Below are 18,207 nucleotides of genomic sequence, written 5' to 3'. Positions count from 1 at the left end.
CCAATTCATTAAATATATTCAAGAAGGAGTTGGATATATTTCTTGAGGCTAAAGGGATCTACGGATACGGGAGAAAGCAGGGACAGGGTACTGAATTTGGATGACCAGCCATGATCTCATTAAATGGCGGAATGGGCCTGAGGGGCCGAATGGCCTACTCCTGCTCCTATCTTCTATGTTTTCGATGTTTCTATGTCTCTCTAATGGGTGTGTAGTTCCCAGGTGTGTCTCTATGCGTCTGTAGTTAGAACATAAGAAATAGGAGCAGGAATAGGCCACTTGGCCCCTCGAGTCTGCTCCGACATTCAATAAGATCATGGCTGATCTTGGGCTCAAAGCCACTTCCCTGCCCACTCCCCATAACCCTTCACTCCCTTATCTTGTAAAAATCTCTCTATCTCCACCTTAAATATATTTAATGACCCAGCCTCCATGGCTCTCTGGGGCAGAGAATTCCACAGATTTATGACCCTCTGAGAGAAGAAATTCCGCCTCATCTCAGCTCTAAAAGGGCGACCCTTTATTCTGAAACTATGCCCCCGAATTCTAGTATTCCCCACGTGGGGAAACATCCTCTCTGAATCTACCTTGTTGAGCCCCCTCGCACTTTCCCACATTATACTCCATCTGCCAAACATTTGGCCACTCACTTAGCCTGTCTATATCCCTTTGCAGGTTCTTTGAGTCCTCTGCACAACTTGCTTTCCCAACCATCTTTGTATCATCCGCAAACTTAGCTACATTACACTCGGTCCCTTCATCCAAGTCATTAATGTAGATTGTAAATAGTTGAGGCCCCAACACCGATCCCTGTGGCACTCAACTGGGAAATTATCCATTTATCCTGACTCTCTGCTTTCTGTTAGTTAGCCAATTCTCTATCCATGCTAATATATTGCCCCCAACTCCGTGAGCTCTTATCTTATGCAGTAACCTTTTATGTGGCACCTTATCGAATGCCTTCCGGAAATCCAAACACACCACATCCACTGGCTCACCCTTATCCACGCTGCTTGTTAGCTCCTCAAAGAACTCCAGCAAATTTGTTAAACATGATTTCTCTTTCATAAAACCATGCTGAATCTGCTTGCCTTCATTATGGTTTTCCAAATGCCCTGCTACTGCTTCCTTAATGAAGGACTCCAGCATTTTCCCAACAACAGATGTTAGGCTAACTGGTCTATAGTTTCCTGCTTTCTGTCTCCCTCTTTTCTTAAACAGGGGTGTTACATTTGCGGTTTTCCAATCCGCTGGGACCTCTCCAGAGTCCAGGCATGTCTCTCTCTAATGGGTCTGTAGTTCCCAGGTGTGACTCTCTAATGTGCCTGTAGTTCCCAGGTGTGTCTCTTTAATGTGCCTGTAGTTCCCAGGTGTGTCTCTCTAATGGGTCTGTAGTTCCCAGGTGTGTCTCTCTAATGGGTCTGTAGTTCCCAGGTGTGTCTCTCTAATGTGCCTGTAGTTCCCAGGTGTGTCTCTTTAATGGGTCTGTAGTTTTCAGGTGTGTCTCTCTAATAGGACTGTGGTTAGCAACATTATACGGTTTCAATTGGCTTGTAGAACTAAAGGTACTAAGAATCTACAACTTGTAGCAGATTTCAGAAGAGCAAACTTTACTAAAATGGCAGTGGATTTGGAATGGGTAAATTGGCCAACCCTACTGGGTGGTCATGAGATCAACGTAGAATATAAATGGAAATTTTTTAAGAACAAGATAAAAAATGTGGAAGACAAATATGAAGACAAAGTCAAAAGAAGGAAGTGTGTTAAGAAAAAGCTAAGGTGGCTGATTGGTTATGTACAAAGACAGATAAGTTGTAAACAAAAATGTTTCTGTAAATTAAAGGCATCGAATATTCAACTAAACAGAGTTGAGTATGAGGAACAGGTAAAGAAAATGAAGGCTGCTATTAGATCAGCAAAAAGGCTAATGGAAAAGAGGATTGTAGACAACTGTGGAAGTAATGGGAAAATCTTTTCAGTTACGTGAAGAGTCAGAGAACTGTCAAAGACTATTGGGCCATTGAAGGATGTTCAAGGTCAGGTTACAAAGGACTAACTGGGTTTGGCGGAAATATTAAATGAATACTTTACATCGGTCTTCAATCTTGAAGGCGATACTTGACAATTAGAATTGAATGATTTTAGTAATGAAACTAGTAATATTAAAATAGATGAACATATTGTTTTAGATAGAATTAAGAACTTGAAAATAGATAGAACAGCCGGGCCAGATGATAGCCACTCGAGGGTCCTCAGGGAAATGGGACACTTACTGTGTGAGTCCTTAACTCGTATTTTTAATAGCTCACTGCACTCTGGGATGGTTTCCATTCACTGGAAGGGGGCTAATGTAGTCCCCATCTTTAAAAAAAGTGACAAGACAGACCTGGGTAATTATGGGCCCATTAGTTTGACATCAGTAATTAGGGATGCAACATATGATTGCTTGGATAGAGAGGGACTTATTAAGGGCACCCAATATGGCTTCATAAAATGGAGGTCATGTCTTACAAATCTGTTTGTATTTTTTGAAGAAGTCATCAAGGTGATGGGTGAGGGAAGTCTAGTAGACATTGTCTACTTAGACTTCCAAAAAGATTTTGATAAGGTACCGCCCAAGAGGTTTCTCGACAAGATCAAAGCCTCTGGTATTAGTGGTAATATATTGAATTGGAGTGAGAACTGGCTGGAAGGACGTAGGCAAAAAGAAGTTATAGATGGATTTGGATCTGTTTGAAGACAAGTCACCAGTGGTGCCCTGCAGGGATCGTTGTTGGGGCCGTTGCTCTTTACTATTCTTATTAATGATCTGGATGTATGTGTAGGGGGCACGACCTGAAAAGTTGCAGATGATATGAAGATCTGTGTGAGTGTCAGGACTGTAGACGATGCTCGTCTGTTTCAGGCGGATCTTAATGTGTTGGGAGATTGGGCTCAAGACTGGCAAATGATGTATAACTTGGATAAGTGCAGTGTTATGCATGTGGGCGGGGCAAATGCTCAACATACATACACCTTTCAGGGAGAAGCATTAAAGAAGGTGGAGAAAGAAAGCGATTTGGGCATTCGAGTGCATACATCTTTAAAGGTACACGAGCAATGCCTTGAAGCGATAGCTAGAACGAATAGGATGTTAGGCTGCATTTCTATGACAACTGAGTGTAAGACGAGGCCAACTGTTTAGTTCTTGTACAAGACCTTAATCAGGCCTCACTTGGAATACTGTGTCCAGTTTTGGTCTCCTCGCATGGTGGGTGATATTGAGGCTTTGGAAAGGGTGCAGAGGGGGAGCCACTCGACTAATTCCCAGTATAAAGCCTCTTAGTTATCAAGATAAGCTGAAAGAGTTGGGACTCTACACTTTAGAGAACTGTAGACGTTGGAGTGAGCTGATTGAAGTTTATAAAATGATGAAGGGAATAGATTGTTTTCGAGTAGACAGTTTGTTCCAATTAAATAGGTTACAATTTTAAGTTGCGTAAGGCCAGATCGAGGTTAGATGTCAGGTGGTTCTTTTCCCAGAGAATAGTGGCTCTCGGGGACAGGCTGCCGGCTCGTGCGGTGGATGCTGATTCGCTGAATTCCTTCGTGCGGTGGATGCTGATTCGCTGAATTCCTTCGAGCGAGAGCTGGCCCTATTTCTGGCCGGGGCGGAGATCACCTCGTACTGCAGGGGATTCAGGACCAGAGTGATCTCCTGGACTAGTTTCAATTGCCTAGGGTGGTCGGAGAGGAATTTCCCAGATTTTATTCCCCCCAAGCTGGCCTGGGTTTTAACTGTTTTTTCTCCTCTCCCAGGAGATGACATGGTTTCGAGTGGGGTGGAGTGTATATATTGTGAGACACAAAGTACCACAATTGGTGTGGGACAGGCTGGATGGACCAGAGGGTCTTTACCTGTCCCTCATTGTTCGTATGTTGACAGGTGGGTGCCTCTAATTTGTCTGTAGTTCCCGGCTGTGACTCTCTCCAATGGGTCTGCAGTTCCCAGGTATATCTCTACTTCCCTTCAATATAGGAACTATGTTTTCCTGCTTGCAGTCTATTGGAAGCTCCCCCGTGTTCAGTAACTCTCTCAAGGTGACCATCGGAGCTTCACAAATCTCCTCCCTTGCTTTGCTGTGTATCCTGGGGTGTAGTTCATCGAACCATGGAGGATTATTGTGTTTCAGCCCCTTTAACTAATCTAGAATTGCTGGTTTATTAAGGTCCTGAAGTGCCTGTCTGATGTCTGTCTGACGTCTGTCTGATGTGTTATTGATGTGGGACAGTAAACCTTTGCTGTTTTTTTGGTAAAGATCTCCAAGAAGTGGTTGTGCAGTCAGTGGGGTAGACTTTCCTCCCGGTTGCACTTTTTTTTGGCATAATTTGTCCGAATTTGGCGTAACAGGTGCAAAAGATGGCGGAATTTTAAGCACAAATTGCATTCAGCACAAATCGAGTTTCCACGATCCTTTGCACTGGTTTAAAATACATTGTGCTAGAAGCAGGCCCCGCCCATAAAACTGGCCATGCCCCCAGGCTGAATTAATCAGCATTGGGAGTTTCCGCTAATTGCAATCATTTGCAGGCCTTCGAGGAGGCTATAAAAATTAAGCTGGATCTTTTAAACAACATCGAAACATAGAAGATAGGAGCAGGAGTAGGCCATTCGGCCCCTCGAGCCTGCTCCACCATTCAATGAGATCATGGCTGATCATCCAAATTCAGTACCCTGTCCCTGCCTTCTCCCCATATCCCTTGATCCCTTTAGCCTTAAGAAATATAGCTAACTCCTTCTTGAATATATTTAATGAATTGGCCTCCGCTGCCTTCTGTGGTAGAGAATTCCACAGGTTCACCACTCTTTGGGTGAAGAAATTCCTCCTCATCTCTGTCCTAAATGGCTTACCCCTTATCTTAATAATAATAATAATAATCAACTTTTATTGTCATTGTTAGTGCACAAGTGCAGTACAACGAAATGTAGGCTTGCGGCTCCCGAGAGTGTACATTTAGATTAAGACATTTAAACATTCAACATACATTTGGCTTGTAATTCATTAACATAAACATAACCATAATAAAGTGCATTGGCAGATGTGCAGGCTTTAGAGTTTATTTGTGGAGTTCAGTAGGATGACAGCCCTGGGAAAGAAGCTGTTCCTAAATCTGGTCGTTCGGGTGCGAATGCATCTGTAGCGTCTCCCAGATGGCAGGGGGGCGAACAGACTGTGGCTGGGGTGGGTAGGGTCTTTGATGATGGACCGTGACCTCCGTAAACAGCGTTTCTGGTATATGAGCTCTATGGTCGGTAGCCGGGTGCCGGTAATGCGTTAGGCAGTTTTGACTACCCGCTGCGATCCCTGGTTCTGGATTCCCCCGCCATCGGGAACATCCTTCCTGCATCTAGTCTGTCTAGTCCTGTTAGAATTTTATAAGTTTCAATGAGATCCCCTCTCATTCTTCTAAACTCCAGCGAGTACAAGCCCAATCGACCCAATTTCTCCTCATACGTCATTCCTGCCATCCCAGGTATCAGTCTGGTGAATCTTCGCTGCACTCCCTCCATGGCAAGAACATCCTTCCTCAGATAAGGCGACCAAAACTGCACACAATACTCAAGGTGCGGTCTCACCAAGGCCCTGTACAACTGCAGCAAGACATCCTTGTTCCTGTACTCGAATCCTCTCGCTACAAAGGCCAACATACCATTTGCCTTCTTAACCGCCTGCTGCACCTGCATGCTTACCTTCAGCGACTGGTGCACAAGGACACCCAGGTCTCGTTGCACTTCCCCTTCTCCCAATCTATTGCCGTTCAGATAATAATCTGCGTTCCTGTTTTTGACACCAAAGTGGATAACCTCGCATTTATCCACATTATACTGCATCTGCCATGCATCTGCCCAATCACCCAACCTGTCCAAATCATTCTGGAGTTTCTCGGCATCCTCCTCACAGCACACACGCCCACCCAGCTTTGTGTCGTCTGCAAACTTGGAGATATTACATCTAGTTCCCTCATCTAGATCATTAATATATATTGTGAATAGCTGGGGTCCTAGCACCGATCCCTGCGGTACCTCACTAGTCACTGCCTGCCACTCAGAAAAAGACCCGTTTATTCCAACTCTTTGCTTCCTGTCTGCCAGCCAGTTCTCGATCCAAGTCAGTACCTTACCCCAATCCCATGTGCTTTAACTTTACACGCTAATCTCTTATGCGGGACCTTATCGAAAGCCTTCTGAAAGTCCAAATACACCACATTCACTGGTTCTCCCTTATCTATTCTACCAGTTACATCCTCAAAAATTCCAGTAGATTAGTCAAGCACGATTTACCTTTTGTAAATCCATGTTGACTTTGTCCGATCCTGTCACTGTTTTCCAAGTGCTCTGCTATTACATCTTTTAGAATGGACTGTAGCATTTTCCCCACTACCGAAATCGCGGGGGGGGCGGGGGGGAGAGCCTCGGGAAATCGCGGGGGGAGAGCCTCGGGAAATCGGGCGGGGGCGAGCCTCGGGAAATCGCGGGGGGGCTCGCGCTGACCGCGCATGCGCCGCCCGCACTGACCGCGCATGCGCCGCCCGCACTGACCGCGCATGCGCCGCCCGCACTGACCGCGCATGCGCCGCCCGCACTGACCGCGCATGCGCCGCCCGTCCGCCCACAGCGGCCGTCCATCAGCCGCGCGATACGCGGGGACCTTAGCTCTGGACCTCAGGCGCTAGGCAGGGGGAGGGGCTGGAGAGAGGGACAGAGGGGAGTGGGGGAGTGGGGGAGGGGAGGGGTGGGGGTGGGGGTGGGTGAGGGGAGGGAGACAGGGGGAGGGAGGGAGGGAGACAGGGGGGAGGGAGGGAGGGAGACAGGGGGGAGGGAGGGAGGGAGACAGGGGGGAGGGAGGGAGGGAGACAGGGGGAAGGGAGGGAGGGAGACAGGGGGAAGGGAGGGAGGGAGACAGGGGAGGGGAGGGAGGGAGGGGAGGGGAGGGAGGGAGGGGAGGGGAGGGAGGGAGACAGGGGAGGGGAGGGAGGGAGACAGGGGAGGGGAGGGAGGGAGACAGGGGAGGGGAGAGAGGGAGACAGGGAAGGGGAGGGAGGGGAGGGAGAGGAGGGGAGGGAGAGGAGGGGAGGGGAGGGAGAGGAGGGGAGGGGAGGGAGGGATAGGACAGGGAGAGGACATGACAGGGAGAGGGGGGACACACAAGGGCAGGGAGACCAAGCGCCCCAAAATTGCCCTCGCAACGCGGGGCTCCCCAGCTAGTCTTTTATAATGGACTGTAGCATTTTCCCCACTACCGATGTCAGGCTTACCAGTCTATAATTCCCCGTTTTCTCTCTACCACCTTTTTTGAATAGTGGGGTAACATTAGCTACCCTCCAATCCATGGGAACTGTTCCTGAATCTGTAGAATTTTGGAAGATGACCAGCAATGCATCTACTATTTCTAGGGCCACTTCCTTAAGTGCCCTAGGATGTAGATTATCAGGCCCTGGGGATTTATCGGCCTTCAATCCCGTCAATTTCCTTAACACCATTTCCCTACAAATACTGATTTCATTCAGTTCGTCCCTCTCATTAGACCCTATGTTCCCCGACATCTCTGGGAGGTTATTTGTGTAAGATTTGCAATATTTCTACATTTCCCCAAAGGTTGTTATTGATAAATGGGACCCTGCGTGGACATTTTAAATCAAAAAGGGTATCCAAGATGGCGTCCGTGCCTCGTGGCAGAAAGCCTGTGAGATTTTAAAACTTGGACTCTGCAACGCAGGCAGCTTGTGGAGGAATCAAAACCAAAGCTACAGTTTCTGTGAAGAGAGACTTTGTATTTTGAAAGCAGACAGGACTGTGAATTATGTATTAGATCAAATTGGAGACAAATCTAAACCCAGTTAGGCCTATAGTTAAGGCCATCAAGCAGTTTACATATATAATCGGCAACAGATTAAGGAAGCCATCGAGGTTGGACAGACCCATCAAGGAACACTCATGACAAAACAAATCAATTATCGGGCCGGTAGATGCGATTACCGGCCATCTAAAAACAATTAGTATAGATTGCTACCATTATTTAAAATAGCCCACCAAGGTTAAGACAAAGAACTAACCTTATTTGGCGCGCAGATAAGGGTTTTCGAAAAGAGTATAATTGAAGGCCCCGGGTAGCAATCTCTCTCACTCTCTGCTCGGCTCTTCTGCCCCTCGCCCTCGTAGCTGTTGCTCTTTCCCCGTCCCGCGCTTACCCCTTGGCCTTTGCCCATGCCTTTCCCCACTCCATCTGGAATCGCCCAGGCACTGCATCGGGCGGACACGGACAATTCAGGCCAGGCGAGGCGGGACGCGGTGGGGGGAGGAGGAAGGCCAACTGAGGAAGACCAACTGAGGAAGACGAACTGAGGAGACAAACTGAGGGTAGGCTTCGAATCATCGGGCTTTCAGTCTCAGCCAACCTGCAACTATCTTTATGCAAACTCAAACTGTCGGCCGAAGAAGAGGAATCATCCCTGCAAGGTAAAGTACCCAAACAGAGACTTTAACTTTGGGGTACTCGAACCTGGACAACACCCTTGCAGCACCTGGAGACCACGTGACGACGGCAGGCTCCAGAGAGCACCAAGAGTGAACCCCAAACCCCACCGCTGTTTTGAGTCCAGCAGACCCTTTTGATTGGTGAGCATAAATTCTGGCCCCTCATAGCTTAATCTAGTCAGGTATAGGGGGTGGGATAAGGATAAGGGGATTGTTAAGATAGTTGTTTTCCCTCGATGTGCCGTGTGTTCCCCATTCCCTGTATAAGTATAGTTATTTGTATTTGCCTGTAATTTTATATACTGGTAACTTCTCATAAGACTGTGTTAATTTTCTGTTTAATAAAAATCTTGAGTTTTGCTTACATCCAAACCACCTGTCTACTCGAGTCTTTTCTGTATCGCTACCGGTACCTAAGTCCGGTGTCGAGAATCTGAGGGGCGTGGGAGCGATTCGAACCGCTCACGGGCAGTCAGAGGCATAACTGACTGGGCTCACGTGCCACCCCTACATAATGGCGACCGCGGCAGGACACCTGCAACAGGGTTGCGATACAGTAGACAATGGTTCGGATGAGCAAACCATGATGGAGGAAAGGATTTCTGATTATGTGTTTAGCAAGGTGAATATCACTAAGAAGTGGATCACCACTCTGTTAAAGGCTGGGCGTCCGTTAGTTGCAGCAGCTAAGTGGACAGAGGGAAAGGAACACAAGAAGTCCTTAGAGAAGGCAGTTTGGCTGATGTGCTTTAAAAGGCAGATCCAGCTTTTGGACAGGCTCATTGCAGCACAGGCAGTCGAGTTAAGGGAGTCAGCCCTGGAGATCCAGGGTAAGGCTCTCGCAGGGGAGAAGTTATTAGTAGCTTTGCAGGCTTTGAACCAAGAGAGAGTGCATTTAGTGGGAGAACACAAGGCCCAGTTGGAATACCTACGGTGCCAAGTCACCGAGGCCAAGGGTAATGAGTTAAGGTTGCGGGAGAAGAACGCCTGCTTGGCAAGGCAGACTAGGGAACAGGAAGAGAAACTGCAGGAGGCAAAAGCTGCTTACAAGCTAGCGAGTGAACAGGGGTTTGAGGAGGAAGACCACGGCCCCTGTAGAGAGAGGATAGAAAATCTGAGCCGGGCCCTCCGGAAGGCAAAAGGCATGGTATGCCTCATAAGCCCAAAGGCAGGCCAGGCAGATTTTATCGGGAATGAGGGGAGGACAGTTCCAACATCACCGATAGTGCTTAGGGATGACCCGGTTGAGAGAGAAGAGACCTCATGGCCACCACCCGTAGCGCCAAGTTTCAGCGAGGTTTGGCAGCAAGGCGGGGTGGAACCGAGGGGTGGAACCCGAAGTGGAGCCAGAGGTGGAGGCGGAGGTAGAGCAAACCCCGCCTGAGAGGTCGGAGCTGGGACCAATGTGCCCAGCACGGCATCGGAGGTTCGGCCCACCCGCCAATGGCGAAGATGAGGGACCCCTCCAAAACCAGTTCGTGTTACTCTTTAACACCCAACAGCTCAGGGTTATGGTCAACCATATCCCGAAGCTTTCCGCAAAGGGAGACCCCTCGATCCACTTCAGGGAACTAGAGCAGACCGCCAGCGTCAACGACTGCGATGATGCTGAGAAGGCCAAGATGCTGCTATTCTCCCTGGAGAGTAGTCTCCTCCAATCCCTCTCTGACGAGTGTAAAAGGGGGCAGAGCGGGTATGAGGAGCTTAGAGATGCGGTTCTGGAGGCCACGGGGATGGATGAGGGGATGAGGGAAGTCCTTTGTCCCGCGTGGAGAAGATGATCCAGCTCTCTGGGGAAACCCCGCAGGCTTTTGCGGACCGGCAGTGGCCGGTGTACCAGAAGGCTTGCCCGGGGATGCCAGGCCAGACGTTCCTGAATGGGGATTCCCTGACGCATTGGCTCTGTTGTCTGGTGGCGAACAGCTTGCCACAGGTCCGGGCCAAGGCAGATGCCTGGTTCGACCCCAAAGATCCCCAGACCACCGAACTCACGGTAATTAGGCAGCTCACTCTGGCTTACAAAACCGGTAGGGGAGCCGATGCTCACCCACCCAAGGGGAAGGTGCATGAGGTAAAACCCAGACCGGGTAGGAAAGAGAGGCATCAGGAAGGGAGTAATCCCCCCAACACAAAGACCAATTGTTACGGGTGAGGGAAGGAGTGCAAAAACCCTTGGAAGGATAACAAGGGAAAGCATCCCACAGCCCCAGCCCAAAAGGCGGGGGTGGGGACCCCTTCCGCAGAGGTCGAGTCACTTTTGGATGCCATGAGGTCCTTACTGACTGGCCAGGGGAGAGTAGCAGCTGCCACCGGTGCTCTCACCCCATCAGCCCCGTCCAACCCACAGCCGTGACTAGAGCCAGCTTGCCACAGGTCCGGGCCAAGGCAGAACCCTGATGAATGGAAAAGACCCCTTTTGGAGATGGAGGTGGAGAAGGTGACGAGGACTTATCTGTTAGACACGGGGGCATCATGCATCGTGGTCTACTCAGCTAACCCCACCACCTCACCTCTCTCCAGCGGGGTCCCATCCAGTCTATCGGGGTTCACGGGTAGGGAACAGGCCGGCTCGTTTTCCATCCCGCTCGCCATTCGGATAGGACCGCTCCGCTCCAAGTGGACGTGTGTCCTGATGAAATGGGACGTGGAGGGTGGAAGAGGGGTCCTGGGGGCCGACTTTATCGTGGGTCACAGGATCCTAGTGGATTTGAGGAATCACTGCCTTTGGGGGGCAGGTAGAGTAAAGAACGGAGAAGTCGTAGTAATCCCGGGAAAGGAAGGGAAGGGGACCCTCTGTACCATGAAGCCCAAAGAGGATTATAACCTTGGGCTCATGGTCAGCAACACCCCACCGGAGTTCCAGGCGTTTGTGCAGGCCCACCTAACCACATTTGCCACACACAAGCACGACTGCTGGAGGGTCACAGGGTTTGAGGTCAGCGTAGACGGGGATCCCATGGCCCGACCACAGAAACAGTATAACTTCCCCAGGGAAGCAGAACCGGACATGGAAGCAGCCATGTCCTCGTTAGTGCAGCAGGGAGTTCTGAGACCGATAGCTACCCACGTGAATTCTCCGTTATGGCCGGTCAGAAAGCCAGACAATTCCTGGAGGGCCACGGTGGACTATCGAGTGCTCAATAGTAACATCCCAGCCTGCGCACCCACAGTAGCAGCAGTTGCCGACCTCATCGGGAGTATTCCAGCATCCGCGACCACTTTCACGGTGCTGGATATTTCCAATGGGTTTTGGTCCCTCCCTGTAAGGAGGGAGGATCAGTACAAGTTTGCCTTTACGTTTAAAGGGCAACAGTACACGTGGAACTGTTTGCCACAGGGCTTCCACAACAGCCCCAACATTTTCCATCAGTGCATGGCCGACAGATTGAAGGATTTTAGCCAGCCCAGACAGTTGGTTCAATATGTGGATGACCTGCTCCTGTTCACTGATTAGAAAGAGGAGCATGGCCCGCTATTGGCCAAACTGCTGGAGCTGTTAGGGCAGAAGGGTTTCAAAGTAAACCCCAAGAAAGCGCAGATCGGCCAGCAGGAGGTGAAATTCCTCGGCCTGACCGTGCGTGCTGGAGAAAGGCTAGGAGGGAGGCGCTACAATAACTACCAGTCCCTAACACAGTAACGGGTGTGAGGTCGTTTCTAGGGCTAACCGGGTACTGTAGAGACTTTATTGAGGACTATGCAGCCATCGCAGCCCCTCTGCTCCGACTCCTACACAAGGGAGTGGAGTGGCTTTGGGATGAGGGTTGCCAGGCAGCATTTGTCAGGCTCAAGAAAGACTTGCAGACCGTGCCAGCTTTCGGGGCCATAGATGGGGGGAAAGAGTTTTTCCTGGAGGTAGCAGCCAGCGGGGACAGCCTGAGTGCTCTGCTGCTCCAAGAGCGGCACGGCTGGCTGCGGCCGATGGTTTACCCCTCCAGGATACTCACAGATGTGGAAAGGAGCTATTCCAATTGTGAGCGGCATCTTTTGGCCACACATTGGGCTGTGAAAAGATCATTGATCTTCACAGGCACCTCTCCCATCACCCTCCTCACCCATCGCACACCCACCCAGATGCTTCTGGACGGGAGGATCAAGGATGGAACAGTGAGCCGTGCCCGCATTGCCTGCTGGACCTTGCTCCTCTCACAGATGGATCTGAAGGTGAAGGGTCTCTGTGAGCCAAAGCTCGCAGCCAACCTGGTATATCCTGGAACAGCCCACTGGTGTTCCATTGAAGGGGTTTGGGAAGTGAACATAGGTTTACGGGCCGGGATACATCCCACAGGCCGCGAAATCTATGTAGACGGTTCCAGCACGGTATCTGCTGGCGAGCGTCTCACGGGGTGTGGAGTTTACGACCCAGCGGCAAACATTGCCCTGGTGATTAAGCGCCCCAACGCCATGAGCGCCCAGTGGGCTGAACTGTCCGTGGTGGTGTACGTTGTTACACACCCCGAAATCTTCCCCACCCCCTACATGATTTGCTCGGACAGCATGTTCACGTGCAATTCGTGTACGGAGTACCTGGCCATCTGGTCCCGCCGCGGATACACCTCCGCCGACGGGAGACCCCTCACAGTAAAGCCCCTGCTGGAAAAGATCCTGGCAGCAGTGGGGGAGGAAAGGGAGGTTTTCATCCACAAGGTGAAGGCCCATTCCTCCACAGAACCCCGCGGCCAAGGCAACCAGCAGGCTGACTTGCTCGCCAAGGAGGGTGCCCTTGCAGGCACTTTCTGGGACCCATTTGGGTCCAGACCCATGGCGGCGGTCAGAGGTAGGGACGGGACCCAAGGGAGTGTAGGGGTAGCGTTAGCCCCGGACCTTAAGACGGTCCAAGCCCAAGACCCCGTCCTCAAAGCAGTCCTCAGCGCTGTAGCTGAGGGAAAGGGAGTAGAAGGTCCGTACGGCACAGCGACCCTCTCCGTTAAAGAGGGCATGATGTTCCGGGGTGAACAGTGGGTTGTGCCGCAGCAGCACTGGAGGGAATTCCTTCAACTGGCCCATGAGGGTCCAGGAGCGGGACACCCCGGGCCTGAGACCACCTGGCAACGGGTGGAACAGGCGGGATGGTGGCCGGGACTCAGGGATGATGTCCGCGAGTTCTGTGCAAGGCTGTCTTGTGTGCGCTGCGAACAACCCTGACCCCCACAAAAGGAAGGTCCCTATGGGACACGTCAGGAGGGTAGAGGGATCATGGCAGTCGGTACAAGTCGACTACATCGGGCCCCTGCCCACCATCCAGGGAGGCTATAATACTGCCTATTCCTGGTGGACGTGTTTACCAAGTGGGTAGATGCCTTTCCCTGCAGAACAGCCACAGCTCTGGGTACTGCCAGGATCCTGGTCCGGGAAGTGTTCTCGAGGTGGGGACTGCCACAGTTTGTGGAGTCCGACCAAGGGAGTCACTTCACCGGACAGGTGATGCAGAACGCCCTGAAGCTGCTAGGCATCGAAGGGAAATGGCACGTGGCCCACAACCCCCAGTCATCGGGGATTGTAGAATGCATGAATCGGACCCTCAAAGAAAGGTTAAGAAAGGAAACGGTGGACTCGCCCCGTAAATGGGCCAAAGTCCTACCGTTGGTTTTGATGGGATCCGGGCCAGCCAGTCTAAAATCACGGGGTATTCCCCGTACGAGCTAATGACTGGCAGGGTTATGCGGACCCCCACCCATGTACTAGCCCCGGTGCTCACGGATGGTCAGCTCAGGGAGGTAAACCGGGACAGGTTTGGCCGAAACCTCTTTGAGCACCTAAAGCAGGTCCACGAGCAGGCGGCTGGGAACATGGGAAGGCAGCATCGGAGCAACCAATTGCTGCTCGAACCGAGAAAGCACCACGAGTGGGAGGTAGGAGATCAGGTTATGGTAAGAAACTATGCCCGAGTAGGGAGTTTGGAACCATTGTACATGGGGCCCTACAGCATTGTAGATAAAGCCAGTCCCATGGTATACGCCGTGAAGATGCCCCGGCGTACAAAATGGTTCCGTATCAACCAGTGTAAGCTGTTTACACCTGAGAGGGGAAAACAGCCAGTTGGGGTAAGGTCTGAGGATAAAGATCCTCAGCCTGCAGCAGGAGCGAGTTCACAGACTGCACAGGCAGGCGCTGTGGCTTGCTTAAAGGGAGGGACCATCCCGCCCATCGATTGGGACACTCCCCCACTCTTCTGGGATCCAGATGAGGGGGAAGAGACCTGAGGACGAAAACCCCGCCCCTAACCCAAGTGTAGAGAGGGGCTGACCTGAGGTCGAAAACCCCGCCTCAGACCCAGCCATGGGACCTGGGGGCGGAGACTCTCAGCTCGCAGCAGCAGGCTGTGAAAAGTTGCCTGCCCCCAGCCCAGGTTCGGGAGGGGTCAAGCCTGGGGGAGCAGCGGTTCGGGTTAAAGGGCCAGCGGCCAAGGAAGGCCCACCCGTCAAAGTCCCTAGAAGGTCCCCATGGACGCCCCAGCCGAGAAAGCCATGGTCACCAGCTCTCCAGTTACCAAGGGCTGCCCCTCAAGTCAGGGAGAGGTCCAAGGACACAGGTCCTTAGCCAGTGATGTGCCTCAATAATTCCGAGACTCGAAGTTAGCAGAACAAAAACAAGGCTTTTATTAACTTAGAAAGTAACACGTAAGAGAGAGAGATGTCTTCCTTCTGGAGACTGAGGCCAGACTGAAGCTAGCTTACAAACGGGGCCAGGTATGGGCGGAGCCCTACACACAGCACATTCCAGTATACAATACAGCACATTCCAGTACACAATACAATGAGGTCTGGGGGAAGGGAAATGACACTGAAACCGATCTCGGTCACAGGCAGTGGTGAATGGAATATTTCATCACATTCACCCCTTCTATAGATTTAGTCTGTTCGGGGGTTTGATAGTCCTCTGCGACCGACGTGGCTGTTGCGGTGCCGCGGGTGTCGGCTGGGTGTCCCCGGTAGCCTCCTGGGTCTCTGCCGGGGGTGCCGCCAGGGTTGTTGGAGGGGTAGTTGGTGGGGTGCCGTTGGTCGGTGTTCATCCGGGGGTGATGAAAGAGTAGTGGGTGGGTAAGAGTTGCTGTGATCGTCGTTGCCGCTATTGCCGTGGTTGTTGTCGATGCCGGCTGGGGCGATGTCTTTTATGGACACGGTGTCCTCCCTTCCGTCGGCGTGCCGGACATATGCGTATTGGGGGTTGGCGTGGAGTAGGTGTACTGGCTCCACGAGAGGGTCCGTCTTGTGGCCCCTCACATGCCTTCGCACGAGTACCGGACCTGGGGTGGAGAGCCATGACGGCATGGATACGCCTGAGGTGGATTTCTGGGGAAAGACAAACATTCGTTCATGAGGCGTGGTATTAGTGGCCGTACACAATAGCGACCGTATCGAATGGAGCACATCCGAGAGGACTTCCTGCCAGCGGGAGATAGGGAGGCCCTTGGTCCTTAGAGCTAGAGTGACTGCTTTCCATACTGTCCCGTTCTCTCGCTCCACTTGGCCGTTACCCCGGGGGTTGTAGCTGGTGGTACGGCTCGTGGCGATCCCCTTGGACAGCATGTACTGGCGTAGCTCTTCACTCATGAAGGACGCCCCCCCTATCCGTATGGATGTAGCTCGGCATACCGAACAGGCAGAACAGGCTGTTGAGGCATTTAATGACCGTGGCGCTGGTCATGTCTGGGCAGGGGAAGGCGAACGGGAACCGGGAGTATTCGTCCACAATGTTCAGGAAGTAAACATTGCGGTCGACGGATGGGAGGGGGACCTTGAAATCTAAGCTGAGCCGCTCAAAGGGCCGTGTAGCTTTGATTAAGTGGGCTCTATCTGGGCGGTAGAACCGAGGCTTGCACTCAGCGCAAGTGCGGCAGTTCCTGGTCAGGGACCGAACTTCCTCAATCGAGTAGGGTAAGTTACGGGACTTTATGAAGTGGAACAGCTGCGTGACCCCTGGGTGGCAGAGGTCGTTGTGGAGGGTCTGTAGCCGATCCCCGGTGGCGCTGGCACACATCCCTCGTGAGAGGGCGTCAGGGGATTCGTTAAGGGCCCCTGGCCGGTAGATGATGTCGTACTCGAAGGTGGAGAGCTCGATCCGCCACCTAAGAATCTTATCATTTTTAATCTTCCCCCCTCTGTTTATTATTGAACATAAACGCTACCGACCGCTGGTCGGTAAGTAGGGTGAAGCGTTTGCCGGCTAGGTAGTGGCGCCAGTGGCGCACTGCCTCCACGATGGCTTGGGCCTCCTTTTCCACGGAGGAGTGTCTGATCTCGGGCCCTTGGAGGGTCCTCGAGAAGAAAGCTACGGGCCGCCCCGCCTGGTTGAGGGTGGCCGCCAAGGCGAAGTCAGACGCATCACTTTCCACTTGAAATGGAGTGTTCTCGTCCACTGCCTGTAGCGTGGCCCGCTCAATATCCTGCTTAATGCTTTTGAAGGCGGCGTGGGCCTCAGCAGAGAGCGGGAAAGAGGATGCTTTCAAGAGGGGGCGGGCTTTGTCGGAGTAGTTGGGGACCCATTGGGAATAATAAGAAAATAACCCCAGGCACCTTTTCAGGGCTTTGGGAGTGTTGGGCAGGGGCAGCTCCCGTAGGGGGCGCAATCGGTCGGGGTCTGGCCTGATTTCCCCATTCTCCACCACGCTGCCTAGTATGCAGAGGCGCGTGGTGTTGTAAACGCACTTGTCCTCGTTATAGGTGAGGTTGAGTTTTTGTGCGGTTTTCAGGAACCTCTCGAGGTTCGAGTCGTGATCCTGCTGGTTGTGACCGCAGATGGTGACGTTGTCGAGGTAGGGGAAGGTTGCCTGCAAGTGGTGGTCATCGACCATGCGGTCCATCTCCCTCTGGAAGACCGAGACCCCATTCGGCACCCCAAAGGGGACTCTGAGGAATTGGTAGAGGCGTCCGTTCGCCTCGAAGGCGGTGTACGGGCGGTCCTCTGGTCTGATAGGGAGCTGGTGGTACGCTGACTTGAGGTCGATGGTGGAGAACACCCGGTATTGGGCGATTTGGTTCACCATTTCTGATATGCGGGGTAGCGGGTAGGCGTCTAGTAGGGTGTACCTGTTGATCGTTTGACTATAGTCGATCACCATCCGTTTCTTCTCGCTACCCCTTACCACTACCACTTGGGCGCGCCACGGGCTGTTGCTGCGTTCAATAATGCGCTCTTTCAGGAGCCTGTCTACCTCGGTCGCGATAAACCGCCTGTCCTCCCAGCTGTACCTCCTGCTTTTGGTCGCTATTGGCCGGCAGTTAGGGGTAAGGTTCGCGAATAGTGAAGGCGGCTTTACCTTCAGGGTAGCCAGACCGCACACTGTGAGGGGCGGCTGGGACCCACCGTACTTGAGCGTGATGCTTTGGTGGTTGCACTGGAAATCCAGGCCCAAGATCACGCTCGCACATAGGTTCTTCATGATTAATACTTTAAAATTATCATATACAGTTCCGTTAACGCACAATTGTACCGTGCAGTAACCCATAATGGTCGATGTCTGGGTTTTATCAGCCATAGAGATGGTACCCTGAGTAGGGACCACCTTTAGGGAGAGTTGTTGTGCCAGTTCTGGGTGGATAAAGCTCTCCGTGCTTCCACTGTCAATTAAGCATTTAACCCAGCACCCGTTTACCTCGATGTCCACCATTGATCTGGATAGCGGGTGCGGCCTGGTCTGGTCCACTGTGACCGATGCCACTGTAGGGCCCTGATCGATACAAGATGGCGTCCAC

The sequence above is a fragment of the Somniosus microcephalus genome, chromosome 26 (assembly GCF_052327205.1).
Source record: "Somniosus microcephalus isolate GS21.2 chromosome 26, FLI_Smic_1.0, whole genome shotgun sequence".
Taxonomy (NCBI): Eukaryota; Metazoa; Chordata; class Chondrichthyes; order Squaliformes; family Somniosidae; genus Somniosus; species Somniosus microcephalus.
The sequence above is the reverse complement of the archived record's forward strand: the minus strand, read 5'-3'. Positions refer to the sequence as shown.